At 33.1% G+C, this 14,961-nt stretch overlaps 1 protein-coding gene across 4 annotated transcripts in view; it reads left to right on the top strand.

Annotated features, from left to right (window-relative positions):
- Positions 1 to 14,961, top strand: part of LOC149775373 (uncharacterized) — a 222,416-nt gene that overhangs the window by 56,446 nt on the left and 151,009 nt on the right. Inside the window, exon 1 of one of the 4 annotated variants that reach the window (XM_089943285.1) lies at positions 7,084 to 7,358. The exons of the other annotated variants lie outside the window; for them this stretch is intronic. The gene's annotated coding sequence lies outside the window, so the exon portion shown is untranslated. Of the gene's footprint in view, positions 1 to 7,083; positions 7,359 to 14,961 lie in introns of those variants that run through there. 4 annotated transcript variants of the gene reach the window in all.

Raw genomic sequence — 14,961 nt, 5'->3', positions numbered from 1 at the left:
GTATTATCACGTTAATTATGTCTTTTGAATCCAAAAAAAGGAGGTGGAATAAAAGAAGAGTTAAAAGTCACAAAAACCCTACAAACTTAAAATCTAGTGGCCCCGGTCATATGTCGGGTGAACTCACTTCATTTGATCAATCGAACACTGTTATAAATATTATTGTGTATATAACATAAACTACCTTAAATTAACCAACTCTTTCATAACTGTGATCAAAGATAACAAGGCAGCCAAGTGAAATGAATACTTTGTAAAATAAAGAGCTTGATTTCACAGATACGGACCATCCTGGGCAAGCGAGTTTCAGAGAATTCTTGAACTGGCATTTAGAGATATCCTCAGGGACGATAAGAAATTTCATTATTACTTTCAGTGAAATCATGACACCAATATTATACTAACTGAACAATACAAAAATTGAGTTTCAATGTAGACGATTGTCTCATGAAATGTTGCGTGCTTTTGAAAGAAAAAAAGGAATCTTGTTTGGTGGTGGATCAACAGTTAGTCTAGTTCTTTGCTTGTGGATTCCCGATTTGGCAGGATAACATTAAACACCACTAGGGGAACCAGACTCATCATGAAAACAAAAAGCAGTGACATAATACACAAATTTTTTGCGTACATGTGATTGTTGTTGAAACCATTTGGACTGATCTTTCATATGTTGGACATTTTTTGAAAATAAATGTTATTTAAACAGAATAACAAACAACTTCATTAGAAAAAGTGCATTATTAAAAATTATTATCGACGTGATTGTAAAATGAGGATTCCGTCATTAAACAGCCCAGTTATTTAACAGTGCTCCCCCTCTTGTTCTTCTTGATGTCAAAGCGATTTTGTTTTCTCAGTTGTTGGAGGTCCCTCGGTAACTCACTTATCGCTTATAGTGCGGTATATGTTTGTGAAACTTCTTGTGTGCGAGTTATCGAGGGAGAGGTGTATGTGTAAATTTAGCCCTGCATTGACAGTAATTTAGACATAATGAAAAAAAAAAAGATGACTAATATGCATGTTGTGTAGTTTGCAATTCCAACTTTGGTATAATTCAAGGAGGGAAAAAATGACATTGAAAAGCATTGCAAGAATTCCACTCATGAGATAAAATGGCTGGGTCAGTACCAAAACTCACCACATTATTTTCAGCGAGAGATGATACTTTCGTAAAGAAGGTTATAAATTCTTAAGTGCTTTTCTCCAGCTTCATTGCTGAACACAACTTATCATTTACTGTTGTAGACCATTTTCCCAAAAGTTATTGCTGTAATGTTTCCTGATTCTAATATTGCATTGTTTTTGTTGTTGAGTTTAATTATAGTGGCATGCGTACAATTGTGCATGTGCCACTTTTTCTGACTGCACCACAGCCTGCTAGTTGTTCCTGGGGAAGGGAATGGTGCCACCTCCCCCAGGCTTTTATGGGTTCAAGGAACCCTGATAGTTTGGCCTCATTCTGTGGGTCCATAAAGGTCCCTTACATTTGAATGGTTGGCTGTCATTAGTGGGAAGGAGAGCTCGGAAATGGTCCTGGTTGCTTCACATCGCTGGTTTCTTGTTGCATTTGCCTGGTGTTTCTTAAGGGTTTTTTTTCCTTCTTTTTTTTTCTTCTTCAAAATGTTCTAAAAGGGGTGTGTGTTCTATGCTGTTTATAGAGGTTGTTAGTAAAAATCATGTATGAAGGGAGATTTTCAAGGTTATTATGGTATTATTAGTCGAGGTGTTTAGGGTATGCTTCCTATGTTATGTTATTTATAAGTTTTTAGATTTTGCCTCTTTAAGTTATTTATTTATTAATGTTTTTAGAGATTGAATGTTATTTATACTTTATTTAGCAAGAGACCGGAGTCCTAGCCGATTACAAATTTAGCTGTTGGGGGGGGGGGGGGGCAAAAACACATCAGACATCATTACACAAGCTCTTGCACCAGCCTGTGAATCAAGAATTATGGAAATGTGTCAAAAAGACAAATTTAGTTTTATCATGGATGAATCCAGTAACCATGGTAGTGAAAAATGTGCAGCCATTTTAGTTAAATTTTAGGTTAAAGTGAAAAAGGCTGTGACTGGCTTCTTGTCATTGCAGATTTTTAACATTTGTACAAGTTCATCTTTTTTTGATTACCTAAACCAAGTGTTTCTTGATGGATACATCTTGTTGGCTATTAAAGTGACAGTGCAAATGTCTTGATAGGGAAGCAAAATTCTGTGTTATCAAGAATTAGAGAAAAGCAGCCTTTAGTGAATGATTTGGGATGCATGTGTCATGTGTCTAATTCATGCCTGTTTTATGGCCAAAGAAGCCACCTTGCAATATTAAGAGTTGCTAATTAATATCTACTGTCAGTTTTGAACAGTGCAAAATGAACTGAAGGATATAAAGAATTTCAACAATTTACAGACACAGATGCAGCAAAATTATTGAAGCACTGTCCAACATGGTGGCTCTCTCTAAGTAAAAGTGCAGATCAGTGGCCTGTATTGAAGGCATATTTGAACAGCCATGAAAATGCTGAAAAACATGGTTCACGATTTTTCAGCTGTAAAAACAACTTGAAGTAACTGAGAAGATGATCCAGAAATTTCCATTTAAACATGTCAGTCTCAAAGCATTGGGATTCTTAAATCCTGATCTCAAACTAAATGTCCATTGTGAAATCAATCATTCAACTAGCAGATCTTGTCAGTGTTGATTTGCCAAAAGATAACTGCTTGATGAGCTATCTGGTTATCAACTAAAACCTTCAGATGAACTGCCTACATTTGTTTATGGTCAGACTGCTTTGGACGAATTTTGGCTGAGAATTGCAGATATGAAGCTACTAGTTGGTATTGTTACAAGTCTATGCTCTTAAAATAAGTAACAGAAAAGAGTGAAAAGCAAAAAGCTTTGTAAAATTCAACAAATAATTAATTTACCTTGAATACAAAGTGAAAATGAGAAAAAAGAACTTACGATATTGAGAATTAAATCACCAAATAATCCAAGAATTACAGACACAAGTCCTAATGATTTAAAGTCCAGAACAAAATTCAAGAGAGCCCAAAATGAATCCAAAACTGAAGGTGATGATGTGTCCGTGGTAGCTTGTTGAGCATTGAAGTATCAACAGTCTTTTGTTGAATCACAGTAATATAATTCTGGGTTTGAAAAAAGTCAATTCAGGTCAAGCAGAAATTAACTCAGTTTTGGACAAGGTCAAGTCCAACATGCAATGTTACATTACAATAGCATGTAATAAAAAAAAACTAACAAACAATTAAATTAAATATACATAACAGTATTAATCATTTGATGCATCTGCCAGATTGGACCCCTGAGGCTATCACTGCTGGTGAATGTTCTTTGTGTTGACTTGGAAATGGAGATCAGCTTTGGAATGTCTGAATAATAGAATTACATTTTGTATATGTACTTATAGTGTTGATAAACAAATATGAGCATTCATAATAATAATAATAATATTGATAATAATAATAATCCCGAATATGTTATTTGTAATATTTTTTTAAAATATCTTATTTTACACTAAACCAATGCAAAGCAAGTTCTTTTTAAGTTTGGATAATATTTGTCAAATCATGTTTAGATTTATATGCAGTTTAGCTATCAAAGCATGATTAGAAGTATGTAATTTAAATAAAACTAACTATAATCAGTAGATAGACAATCACTACCCTTGCCAATTTAGATGACAGCAGCCATTCTCACCCTTTCTGTCAGATTTAAATTTAAAATAAAAATTTCCTTAATCCATTTAGACTAATATCAATGTACAGATTTTGGTCTGTAGGGAACTCTACAAGTCTCTGACTAACGTCTATTATTTTAAACCTTGAAAATGTCTACCTAAACCCATTTTCAGAATCCTGGATCTAAGTCTGACAATTATCTAAACAATTTTAATTTAAAATAACATTATTCTATTGTTGTGGTATTTTTATTAAGGTAGTATTCAATAGTTTGGTATTTTCATTAAAATAACACTATTCCATAGTTTGGTAATTTAATTAAAATAACATTATTCTATGGTGTGGTAATTTAATTGAAATAACATTATTCTGTTATTTTGTGTTTTAAATACAATAACATTATTCTATAGTTTTTGGTGTTTTAATTGAAATAACATTATTCTGTTATTTTTTATTTTAATTTTAAATAACATTATTCTAAAATTTTACTATTTTATTTTCATTAATTTATAGTTTGAGTATATTAATTTTAAATAACATTACTCAATAGTTTTGGTACTTTATTTTAAATAATCTTATTCTGTAGTTTTTGCATTTTATTTTTAAATAACGTAGTTTATGTATTTTATTTTAAATAACATTATCATTGCCATCTCACCTCTGTGTGCATGAGTTCGAGTCTCGGATTTGGCTAATGTGGGTATGTGAGAAAGCTTGCTAGTAGCTTCTCGTGGGTTGGTGGTTGTTTCTGGGGCTTTCCCAGGTTCTTCCTCCACCATTAAAACTGGCCGACATGTATAGCCTATTGTGTGCTGAAAAATGGCGTTAAACCCTACAACAACAACAACAACAAATAACATTATAGTTTGAGTATTTTATTTTAAATAACATTATAGGTTGATTATTTTATTTTAAATAACATTATTCTTTAGTTTGAGTATTTTATTTTAAATAACATTATTCTATAGTTTTTGTATTTTATTTTAAATAAGATTATTCTTTAGTTTTTGTATTTTATTTTAAATAACATTATAGCTTGGATATTTTATTTTAAATAATAGTTTTCAGTAGTTTAGGGATTTTAATTTAAAATAACATTCTATAGTTTTGGTATTTTATTTTTCATGGATGCAATCACATTTCACAATACAACTAAGGTCTGTTACTTGAATCTTTAATCGCAAAGACATACCTTTAAGCAACAAATACTAATGCAGTTTCTTTTTCCAAATTATTTTCCATTCATTGCTGTTTTTGTTTTTTCTACTAAATAGTCATACATCTATTGGAAATTCATTGCTGATATTTTTTAAATCTCCAGTCCATTGAGTGTTTTTGGAGGGCCATAACAGATTGTGAAATGTTGGATGTCAACATCACACTTGCACCTGTTAACTCCAAGGCATCCTTTTTCCTGCAGATTAGGGCATAGGTTTGAGATACTAGCACGGCTGTTTGTCTGCTGACTCTATGTAGTTGTTCAGATTTAAAATTTCTTTTAATTGTTTGGCGATTAAACTCTATAATCCTATAGGCCATTATATATATATATATATATATATATATATATATATATATATATATATATATATATATATATATATATGCATCTCACATTTGTACATATTGATTGCTTGCAAGCCTCCCAGCAGTGAAAGCCTCATTTTGAAATTGTGCGATTTGCAGGACAACCCAAGAGCATTATTTTGGTAATTTGAAACTTGAAACTGTTTCATTGGCATTTACTGCATTACATTTTTCACACACAGTAATGCAATTACAGAAAGATGTTTTTAATCAGTGAAACGGATCCAAACAGACTGCAGAAACAATTTGAAAAATGAAACATTGGGTGCTCTCTGCAATATCAAACTAAACATACTGTGTGATTGGTTTGAAAATAGACAACATGATCTTCTGAAGCAAGCAAAAAATAGCTAGTTTTTTGTACAGTGAAAAATTAAAATGTAGCAACTAGTTAGAAATAGACTTTTCAATTTTATTATATTTGGTAAAAAAATCTGTAAGGAAAAATATGTATAATGAAAAGACTGGTTAATTTTCATTCTTAGATATTATTCATTTTGTGTTTTCCTTAATTGTGCAGATCATTTAAATACAGTTTGTCATTTACTAATACATTTTTAAAACACACACACACACACACACATATATATATATATATATATATATATATATATATATATATATATATATATATATATATATATATATATATAACACTAAGGTTATTGTTTCCTGTAAAAACAAAAATGATGTCATTAATAGATTATAATGGTTTGGGGCAAGCATGTGAGGTAATCCAACTTTACAAACCCAGTCTCCCAATATAAAATGACTAACAAACCGCTTTCATTATTATAAAAGTTGTCAGGTCTGGCATTAAACCCCACATAGAAATAATTATTACTTTGTACATTTTTCTTTATGTCCTTATTTATATATTTTATGTTTGTGCTAATAATAATAATAATAATAATAATAATAATAATAATAATAATAATAAAAACAACAACAACAATAATAATAATAATAATAATAATAATAATAATAATAATAATAATAAAAACAACAACAACAATAATAATAATAATAATAATAATAATAATGTTAATAATAATAGGCAGCATCATGACCACGATCATCATTATCATCATCTAAATAAATATAATACAATTTACACAAATCTTTTGTCATTTGGTAGTGGGTATCAGTTCCACCTGTTGGTGTTTAGAGTTACCAACTAAGTGCACATTTTCTGACCTTTGCAATTTTAAAGACTGCCTGCTCTTCCTGTTCTACATTGGACCAATCAGATCTTCACTTCTCCTGTGAATGTAAATAAAAGTTTATCAGCAACAACATGACATGGGAAGTTAGGCAATAGTGTTTAACATGCCATTTAGGTTAATCACAAAGAAAGTACTTGTAATAGTCAAACTAGCTTATTTTTCAGGCCATGTTTACAACATCAGTGAAAAATACCTCAAATTTGTTGTGTTTTTAAAAAATTAAACCATGGTTGAGTTCACTGCTCTTGCTAAAGTACTAGGTCAGTGGCATATGTTATGGTTAGTTACTGACTGGTTTAGTTCACTCCCTTCTATTTAGCAAGGCTGGCAATTCATAATAGTCAGTAAAAGGCCCCACACAGCAGTCACCCATTTGAAAGACAAGATTGTTATTAGTGTACATACCCTACCCTTGTTTGTACAAAGTTTCCTTTCACATTCCATGGGGTTAAGAATGTCAGTCAGATGCATTTACAATATTTGGGTCAATGAAAATGTTAAACATCTAGGTCAAGAGTGGGGGCAACAACCCTAGGGGTATATACAGCCTACTCTTTGAAGTGTGTGGGGAACTTGCTGAACTGAACTCACTGTTTATCATTGTGTATATTGTAAATTAGTTGTATTCAGTCCTAGAGCAGCAAATATGGCTGCTTTTTGTACATATAGTTTGGTGTAAGTTTGTACAAATGGAATGGATATGTGATTTCAGCACTCTGTGATAAAGATAAATCGAATACTGAAGGGGATTGGGACAGGTTATCATACATTTATTATTGACCATATTTCTCAACTTGGCCTAGATATTGACAACACAGACCCGAGAGATTTGTCACCACTGATCAGAAGGTTAGTTTGAACTAGCACTACATACAGTATTTTTTACATAAATAGATACCATTTTTATTAGACTTTCTTTCTTTAGAAATATAAACACATGCAACAGAATAAATGAAACAAGTAAATGTAGGAATTACAGGTCATATACATGTTCACAAAGACAGCATGGTCACTGACACTTGCATGTGTAGGCCTATATCACACTGTTTACACGTTTCTCTACCCTCTATACACAAAAATGTATGTATACATGCAGAAGTGTTTTATTGCACAAAAATTTTGATATATAAACCATTTCAAATAAATGTAAACATTAAGTAAAACAAAATGAAACATTAAAAAAATGTAAGTTTAAATTTTGTAAAATACTTATAAAATGAAAAATAAAGGTAACATATAACCCTTAAACATGGTCAAAATTTGTTGTTTAAACAGCATTCACTACAAATTTATAGGATTTTCTTGGATGGTTCATCATCATTAATTTTCTTAATTTAATTCAAATAAAGTAGATACACAGTAAGAATGTGTTCCACCATGAGTGGACTATGGCATGGTATGCACTCTGGTTGAGGTTCACCCTTCTGGGTGTTTGCATGACTTGGGTATATGACTTTATGCCCGATACACAATCAGCAGAATACCACTTTGTCTCATCAAGTTTTTCTATATGGGAGACAATTAAATCTAGATTTTGATGTACAGCTTAATATGCCAAGGGGAGGCAGACTCCGTGACAAAAGACCAAAGAGACTTATGTTTGATTTCATGGGAGGTTGGTTGTTGGTTTTAATGGCATTTTTGACTATTAATTATTTATATCATGCAGTGCAAATGTGAGCTTAGGGCTTTTCCTCTTGTACACAGAATCGGGCAATCTAGAATGGACTGGTAGTGTATCGAAACTGTGGTCCTTGTAAATCTTACATTCTACCAAATCAGCTATGGCAGCTTGGTGTTACTTTGATCACTGGTTCATGCTAATGCGGCAAAAGCTGGGATTTGGGCATATGGACTTACACACACATACATGTAGGTACAAAAATCAAAGGTGTTAGTGATGTGTTCGTACATTGTATTATGTACACGTATGTGATACGAAGATCTTTAAAGATCTGTGCACATAACTGTGGACATACATGAAGCATCAGGTAGTCTTTTAAATTGTGATAAAAGATGACAAATTTTCCACTGTGAAAATTTTAAAGATAAGAGTTGTTTGAACCATTTTTGGTTATAATGTCATGTCAGTTTTATGGAATACCTATATAGAGAATTATTCACTGTAAATAATCATTAATTAAATTAGTTTAAAGTCAGTGATTGCTGTTTGAATATCCTACCAGTGGCTATAACCCAATGCTCATTTATGACTAGCAATGATAATTGATGTTGAAATGTCATAACAGGGGCTTCTAAAAATAGTAGTAACAGCTGCCTCGCTAGGTGCTCAGCATTAAGAGGTTAGTGTTGGGAATGGTCGGCCTGGTGTCAGGATAATGTGAGTGGGTGGGACATGATGCTACATGTCTGCGGCATGATGCCCCAGTGCTAGACATCACTTTAAACTGCCATACTGCAGACATCGTAGCAATATGACTGGAAAATTGTTAAAACTATGTTAAAAATTTAAAATTACACTAATAGCAAGGGAATTTTTTGCATTACTAAGTGCAAAAACACATTTGACAAATCCAAAGTGCAAATGCACAAAATTTCAATTTCCAAAGCAGGAGATTTTGCAGCCCATACATATGTAGATAAAACTTTATTCACCTACATTTTAAAATCAGTTCAGATTTTTACAAGGCATAGCTTATAATGATGTGATGCTCTCCATCCATCTGCTCCAAGCATCGTTTCTGCATACTTGGAGGAGTTCTCCACAACTACTATTACCAAACTTTAAAAGTAGCTTGCTTATGGGTGAAACGAGAAACCTATGGATTTCATGCTCAAAAGACTAAAGGTAAAGGTCACATGGATTGAAGAAAAGATAAACTTGCTTCCATAAAATATTTTGACTGCATTTCAGATAAGAAAGACACCTATTGGTGTGGGATCAAAAGGTCAAAGGTCAAGTCACAGTGTCTGACAAAGAAATATTGTCTCTAATTGTCTTGAGTTCATTACCACATACCTTGACTAAATTAGATGGTGAAGAACATTCCTAATGGATGTATTGCATGCATGATTTGTCTGTTGAATGAAATTTTCACCACTAGCTTAACTTATTACTGAAAGCAAAAGTACATGCCTGTTATTTAATCCCTTTTAAGGGAAATACATTAAAATTATCATAACATGTAACAAATTATATGTATAAAAAAACAAACTGGTCTTGTCTCCAGGGTTTAAATTTCTGGGACAGTCAGAAGATCAGGGTATAATAGATGCATGCAGGCACAATACACAGGTTGTGGTTTATTTGGTTGCACTATGCTCTGATAAATGTGTCATGAAAACATCTGTATTTAAAAACAGAATGGAAATGATATTCAGTCACTACCTGTATTAAAAACATTTGGAGCATATTTAAAACCTTTAATATTTCTCTTCATGGATGGTTTTGCTGGCACATTATTAGTTGTATCATGTCCATCAAACGGGAGGTAAGTGCCTTTCACAAGGTCACATCAAGGCAGCTGTTCTTAGGAGCTATCTAACTCACAACACTTGAATAAGGAGTCCAGTGCTCAGCTAACTGAGCATTGATGACTTCCATCACTGGTTGAAGATCATAATTATATCCCTCACACTTTATGCATCAAGAAAGGTTGCTGTGTGACCTTTTTTAAGCCATATATTTTTCTAAGGTCATGATAATAATGGAAGAAAACGGTGGAGCCAATTTAGAACAGGTCATTAAAGCTGAACAGCACCGTATTAGGAACTGTGGGAGATGGTGGACGTCATTCCATTTAATTTGTTCTTGTTGTTGTTGTAGTAGGGTTTAACGCCATTTTTCAGCACAATAGAGGCTATACGTGGCGGCCAGTATAAATGGTGGAGGAAGAACCCAGGAAACCTCTGGAAAGAACCACCAACCCACGAGAAGCTACTGGCAAGCTTTATCACATAACCACATTAGCCAGATCCGAGACTCGAACTCATGCAGACAGAGGTGAGATGGCTGTGGTCCGTAATGGTGAGCGCTTTAGACCACTCGGCCACTCGGGGTCCCCATTCCTTTTAATAACCACATCATTATAATGCACGAGAAAGATGTACTGGTAACTCTGACATACTGTAGAAATTACACGATGGTTTAATAAAGCCAGATTTGAGTACTAAATGTATACACAATTTTTAATGAAATAATCAAATTTATGACCTATTGTAAATCTGCTCCACATATCTTGCTATTACTACTCCACCTGAATAGATGTTAGGATTCACATTACGTTGTGTTATTGCACAAGATTTTCAGACATGGTTTCAACACTCAGCAGCTAGAAATAAGAACTGGGCTTACTTTGCTTACTTTGCACTTATGGATATTCATCAGTTCCTTTAAGGGACTGTTTTTTTTTGTTTTTGCTTATTGACTTGATTAGTAAACTTGTGCTTCTTATTTTGCTGCTATTTCATATTTTATATCACATTGTTTAATCTTCATGGTCAGGGTCACTGAAATTTGTTTAAACCCCTTTTCTGCACTTTTTCCCCCCCCTTGAAATATGGCAATTAAACTTGGTTGCCTTCCATATTTACCCAGTAACTGGACAGATCTGTCTTAAAGATCTTAGTACGATTTTATTTCTGTGAACTTTTGTGTCCAAGCGATAGTAGACCAGGACTGTGCAGAATCTGTTTGGTAAAACCAGTGTTTGTTAGTGTATGCTTTAAAGAAATTCATTACGTAGTTTTACCATTTTACCTTTTATCTTTTATCTTGTACTTACATTTATATTTATTTGGAAGGGTTTATCTAAAATTTTGCAGTTTTAGAATGTCAGATTTATGTAAATATTCATGCATGCAAATTAATTCTGAGGGCAAACAAAAAGATAAATCAGGACTGATGTGCATCACTTTGAGAATTTACCCATATAGTGTATGTGATCCATGTATTATCTGCAGTAATTTTTCATGATGTCACATAGTGTTATATGATCAGTGTATTTTCTTCACCAATTTCCCATGATGCCACATAATGTATGTGATCTGTATAGGTAAGTGATCTGAGTCTTAGCTTGACTAATTTCCCATGATGCCACATTGTGTATGTGATCTGTATAGAGTGATCTGAATCTTAGCTTGACTAATTTCCCATGATGCCACATTGTGTATGTGATCTGTATAGGTAAGTGATCTGAGTCTTAGCTTGACTAATTTCCCATGATGCCACATTGTGTATGCGATCTGCATATTATCTTCACTGATTTCCCATTATGATTCAGTTAATCACATCTCTTGTATAACAGCAACTTGGGAGCTGTGCTAACTCAGTTGGTGGAGTGTCTGCCTCATAGTCCAAAGGTTATGGGACTGCTATTTTATTGTTTTCTATAAATCTTTCTATGTCAAAATGAAATTAAAAAAGTAGTGGTCCCTTCATATATATCCTGTTTTGCAATGACCACTTCTACAAATGTAGGAAAGCACTGCAGCATCTGCAGACCTATCCTGCTGACCTGGCACAAACCATGTGCCAGCAAAGATAATGAGGTCAAGCTCGTCATAGAGTGAAGATGACCTGTATAGAGAGAGGATATAAATTGCTAAGCAGAATATTGATAAATAAGAATTGTTAAACAAATGAGGGACAAAATCAAAAAGTTCATAGCTTTTTATGTGTGCTAATAGCATGTACTATGAAAGTTTGTAAGTTTTGCTAAAATAAGTGGATTTTGATAAAACAGGAAGAAACTTGGTGATGGTAGGAATCAATTGGACTTTAATAGTCAGCATATTTTGACTACTCAAAATGCGATTCTTTTGGAGCAAGGAGGATTTATTTAGTTAAGAAGAGTGTATTGTCTAATGGCATTTGTTTCTCCCTGTTTACATTTGTTTGACTGACCCAACATTTGCAGCTTTCCTGAAAATTTGGCCAGATATATATGATGACTTTGCACTCATGCCATGACCATGACCCCTGGCTCAAGGTCAAGGTCACTGTAAGAGAAAATGTTATTCTGTGATATGTTCTTGGCTAAATTATTACTTTTTGATGAAGCTTTATCTTGTTATATATCATGTACAGACAATGCCACATACAATAGCAATGTCCCCAGTCATAAGAATGGAAGACATATCTCTGACATTTGGACACAGTAGTTATCCAGTAAGGGCATGTACATGGTTGGTAGTGCAGAGGTAATATTTGATGCAAAAGGGAAAAAACCAGTACCAGACAGTGAAAGCTGCTCCTAAATATCATAATATTTACCATATACATGTAGAAACATACTTGCAGGATTTTTGTCTTTTTAAACTTCAGGGTGAGTTTTCATTGCATTTCTTGTGAAGTAAATGTTAAAAATACAGCAAAACTTCTTATATCTGTAAACCCTTGGTATCCATTTGTAAGCACTTCCCCTTGTTTTTCTTCTGTGTAGGTTTTGGCACAGATTCACAATCTCTGATTTCATTAGTTTTATCCCTTATGGAGAGTTCAGTTCTGTCGTGCTTAATTTGGTCATTCTGACATCTTGACATGCTAGTGAAAACAAATGACAATCATGGGTACTTAAATACATAAATGTAATGATTTTTCTACTTTGAATAAGTGGAGTGAATCAGACTTTTTGTCTGTCTCATTCGGCACAGCATCAAGAAGCAGTGCCATGTTAACGAAGCCTAGGCATTTCATTAAAAAAAACCCCCAAAATTCTATTGATAATTTATACTAACAAATAACATCAATCACGGTTAGAAAATTGGCAGATAAACATCATCTTTTCTAAGTAATTCATCTTAAACATCTGGTTACTAGTTACTAATAATTTACCTTAAAAGCCGGCTTGTCTTTATCTTTAACAGAGAATTCATATTAGCCTTTTGTCATCCCTACTTTGTGTTGCCATACAAAAATTTTCATATATTTTTCAAAGTTTACATGCCCTTGGGACATTTTCTCACCAGCAAGCCTACTACATTGTTTGCTAACTGTAAATAATATGGTCCAACGTGTGTTAGGAATTTAGCAGCTAAAGTGCACTTCTAAGTTTTGAAGTGAGTTTTATTTTTGTATTTTATAACTTTTCTGATCATAGACCAGAAGAACTTGAGATGGTCTGTTGTCAGTCATCTGTCATCCGATGTCACTCTTGTCTGTTCGCACAACCGTTTTTATCGCTACTCCATAACTGGTAGGCAGCAGATAGTTATGAATTCACTTTTGATAAAGCACAGGTCATTAAATGTCAGAATATTGGGCCTCCCCCCATGTCCTTTAGAGAGAGTTTTTGGTGGTTTGTGATGCAGTATAAATACTTGTAAATTTTTTCAATACTGTTCCAAATATATTTATGAAATCATACCTTGCCAAAGAGAATGGTAACAGTGTGAGACCATAATCCAAAGTCAAGGTCACATGTCATATGGTGCAGCATAATCTGTCAGTATATAACTTCTAAATGTTCTGAATATTTATAATGCACCCCCACCCACCTAGATACTCCGTTGCCAGCCTTGCCTATATATCAGTATATTATGTTTTTTCTAACATTTATTACAACATTGATAGAATTTCAAAGGCCTGAGGGTAAAGAAAACAGAAGGTCATTAAGAGACTGAAACATTTGTGGAATGAATGGGATATAGGCCACAAGAGGAGCAAACTATGGAACAATGCTGTCAGAGTTGTTTCCAGACAGTATTGTAATTGCAAATAGGTAAAAATATTTACCAGTAATCAACTGCCACTTAATCAAGCAATTTTAGTTATTAAACGTTGCCAACAAATGAAGTTGAAAACATTTCAGAACAATTTGACACAACCCCTATAAAGGTAAATGAATTACCTGCACTGGTGTCTTCACACCATCCTATTCTTCTATTCAAGCCATAAAGGCCACTGTTGTTTTGGATGAGTAACCTCAAGTTTACAACTGAAATATTTAGGGGCTAATTCAAAAGAAAATATGGATCTTTTGGATTTTATTAATTTTTTTAACACCATGACAAATAAAATAAGTGTACCTTTTTGTAATTGCAACATTGTAGTCTAGGTACTTCTATCCGTTAGAATTAATTATGATGCATAGTTTCTGTTGTTCTGATATGAAAGTCAGGGTCAGAATAGATAGTGTAATGTTCAAGAAGGCCCATCAAGCATAAAGTTTCAGAAAAATGTGAACATAGTAGGATGCACTGTGTTGCTTAAAGATCCTGTAAAAAAAACAGTAAATGGAATTTGGTCTTTCTGTGTCATAGCATTTGTATTCTTTTGAAATGGAATTAAGCTAATTAAATAAATTAATATAGAAATGAAATGTAATCTCTTCATTGATTCCTTCAAGCTGCAGACAAAAATATGGAATGGCAAGATAGTGATTGGGTATTGTTATAGTTGTAACATTACAATCAGAATTATTACTGTTCTCAATGGCCATAGCTTTTCATTTATAACCATAATACTAAATAGTTTGTAATGAATGAACAT

The sequence above is a fragment of the Sinohyriopsis cumingii genome, chromosome 19, assembly GCF_028554795.1.
Source record: "Sinohyriopsis cumingii isolate HCF-2022 chromosome 19, ASM2855479v2, whole genome shotgun sequence".
In the NCBI taxonomy this organism is placed as follows: domain Eukaryota; kingdom Metazoa; phylum Mollusca; class Bivalvia; order Unionida; family Unionidae; genus Sinohyriopsis; species Sinohyriopsis cumingii.
This window is presented reverse-complemented; position numbering and strand designations above follow the sequence as displayed.